Here is a 3430-nt window from a genome sequence, read left to right as displayed (position 1 = left end):
GTGTGTGTGACATGCTGCTACCGCGCCGGCTCCTTTCCCCTAGCTGAGGAGGTACCTGAAACCAAAACTGAAAACCGTAAGCACAAAGCTTAGTGAGTTCCCCCATCGTACCACATACCATACAAACACATAACATACATACTGCCAGGCCATTCTGGGGTGCCTGACTACCCGGTACGACCATTCTGGGGTGCCGTCCTACCCGTGTCAAGCCATTCTGGGGTGCTGACTACCCGTGTCAACCATTATGGGGTGCTGACTACCCGTCGGTCCTAACAACCGATCCTCGGGGACTAGTCCCCTCTTACTACCTTTATCGCATATAACATAACAAGCCAGCATGCAAACATATCATCACGTACTGTCAGACATTTCTGGGGTGTCTGACTACCTTTCGGTCTTATCAACCGATCTCTACTTCGATCTTATATAACATATCATGCTAGCATATAACATATCAGGTAGTAGCAAACCTAGATGACATCACAAAGACAATCATCTAACATACGAATCCTACTGGTGGGCCGGCGTTGTGGCCGTAGACCCACCGCTACTGGAAGGTAACTCACCTCGAAGTAGCTGCTGATCTGATCGGGAACTGACTGACTATTGCTGTTGCTGCTGCTCCGGAAATCCTCCGGCTGCAATTCCCACAACATACTCAATCAAACACTGCTAACTGTCATTTGGGTAAAATGACCATTTTACCCCTGATCATGCCCTAAGTCAAAGTCAGAGTCAACTTTCAGTTGACCTGACTCGCCGAGTTGGCTTTCCAACTCGCCGAGTCCTACCCAAACGATTGTCCTGAATCCCGTTCCTACTCGTCGAGTTGGGCGACGACTCAACGAGTTCTCATTCTAAACTGATATTCAAGTCCTTCATCCTACTCGCCGAGTTGTATGAACAACTCGTCGAGTTCGTATTCATCCGAAGAACACTTGCTGCTTCGACTCGCCGAGTTGTATGAACACATTGCCGAGTCTGTTCTTGATCTAAGGAGATTGCCTTGAACTCGCCGAGTCAGGGCATTGACTCGCCGAGTTCCTCCATAGATGAGTTCAGCTTCCAACTCACTGAGTCACACCCCGTGACTCACTGTTCACTCGACACTACGAAAAGGGGACAAACTCGGAGACTCGCGAACAGACTCGCCGAGTCACATGAACGACTCGCCGAGTCGTTGCCATGCACCCACTAAATACACATATTTGCTCGATTCCAGTCCATGCCATTCACAGATCTGGACTCCTAGAACACGAATCACACGTAAAGTTTCCAACTTTACGTGTAGATATTCACCAATACGGATTTTAGGGTTCAAAATGCCTCAAAAGGGTAGATCTAGGGTGAACAAGCAACATGAGTCCATAAAGGTAACAGATATGAGCTCCTGGAGCTCAATCTTGCCTAGATCTAGAGGCCAAACAACTTATTACGACTTATATTGCACATACAAGCTTGGGGATTGGTTCAAGAATGACTTAAATGAAGTAATAAGCATGGAAACATGGGGAAAAACGGGCTATACCTCAAAGGAACTGCTGAGAGAGCACAAAGATGTTTGGATTCCTTCCCTTCCTCTTGATCTACTTCCCTTTTGCCTCAAACCCTTCAAGATCACACAACAATTGCTTCAAACTCCAAATGAATAACTTAGAACGAGGGTTGGAAACTTTGGGGGGTGAATGGGGGCTGGCTTGGGGCAGATATGTTGTTTAAATAGGATGCAAACCCCTAAAACTTAGGGTTTCATCCAACAGCTGTGACTCGCCGAGTCCAGGATATGGACTCGCCGAGTTGCCAACTTAAACGTGTCCCGGGTCCCGCATCTACTCGGAGAGTCGGACCTATGACTCGCCGAGTCCAAGGCTAAAAGAAGAGAAATACTCAAATAAGATTTATGTACCAGGAACCAGGTGCTACATGCTGTGTGGAGAAAACCCTAATTTCGGGGGATGAGCCCTATATAAAGGACATTATACCCTCTCCCCAACCTCTTTACCTTCTCTTGAAGTCCAGAAAACCCTAATGCGCGTTTGTGAGTGATTTGAGAGCATTTGAACCTTGGAGAAGAGGTTTTGGAAGAGATCTTGGGGAGTTAAGAGGCTTGGAGCAAGGGGCTTTGCAAGGATTTGGATTTCTCTTCTGTTAGAGCTTTCTTTTGAGGTATTATTTCGTTGCTTGGGCTATTATTCATCTAGATTCATCATTTTGGAGTTTTTGGAAAGTATAGCTTGTGATATTTAGAGTTTGGAGGTTAGATCTGAGATTGCTACCTCAGATCTGGAATGGAGAAGGTCGAGAGTGCATTAAAGTCCCTATTCTTGAGTGGTTGGTGAAGCCATCTTGTCCCAAACCCTAACCCTATAGTGTTATATGCTTAGATCTCTTTAGATTCACGTAAAGTTTGCCACTTTACGTGATGGATGGGTTGTAGAAAGGTAGATCTATGGTTTGGATCATCTGCATGGCCTGTAAAGCTTCTGTATGGCTTAAGATCTAGGGGTACTCGGAGAGTCACAAGGGTGTACTCGGCGAGTTGCTTGAAGATGGGCAGGAACTCGACGAGTTGGAAGAACAACTCGGCGAGTTGGTTGAAGATAGCCTTGGACTCGCCGAGTCTGTTCTTGGACTCGGCGAGTCTAGTCGTGAGGTCCTAACCTTCTTCTGGTTGAGCCGTGAATCGGTGAGTCAAGAGAGGACTCGGTGAGTTGAGTGCGATGGGACTCAGAGTTGTGGGACTCGGCGAGTCTCAGGGTGACTCAGCGAGTTGAGTCGCGGATTGGGGAAGTTCTGAGCACGGGGACTCGACGAGTCATTGGGTTGACTCAGCGAGTAGAGTCAGTCAGGAGGTTGACTTTGACTTTGACTTTGACCAAGGTTGACCAGTTGACTTCTAGGGGCATTTTGGTAATTGTTGGCATTTGTTTTGAGTTCAGTGTTTTGGTGATTGGCTAGTGGTGGAGATCGTGTCAGTGGTCGGAGCAGCTTGGTCTTATCTTTTCAGTCGGCAGTTGCAAGGTGAGTTATCCTCACTATATCGACAGGGTCTACGACACCAAGGCCAACCCTTTATCGGATTGTAATCCAGGTATCGTTGTTATGTTATTGCTTTGCTATGTTTGCATCCTGGTAGTTAGGATGGTATATGTTAGAGACCTGGTTAAGGTCGGTATCCTGGTATATAGGATGATGCTATGCTAGTGACCGCTTAGGTCGGTATCCTGGTTAGGATGATGTTTATGCTGTGTGATTTGCTAGATTGGTTTGATTGGATGTGAATTGTTATATGATTGAATGCTTATGTGCACATGGTTGTTGGACTTGGGTTGGGTTGAGGTGGGTCCTGCTTTGTGCTGTAGGCCAACATACCCAGGGCGGACCGGTTATCCCGAAGGCCCAACGAGCGGTCCGGATAGGCTGTAGG

Source organism: Lactuca sativa, chromosome 5 (assembly GCF_002870075.4).
Source record: "Lactuca sativa cultivar Salinas chromosome 5, Lsat_Salinas_v11, whole genome shotgun sequence".
Lineage (NCBI taxonomy): Eukaryota > Viridiplantae > Streptophyta > Magnoliopsida > Asterales > Asteraceae > Lactuca > Lactuca sativa.
The sequence above is the reverse complement of the archived record's forward strand: the minus strand, read 5'-3'. Positions refer to the sequence as shown.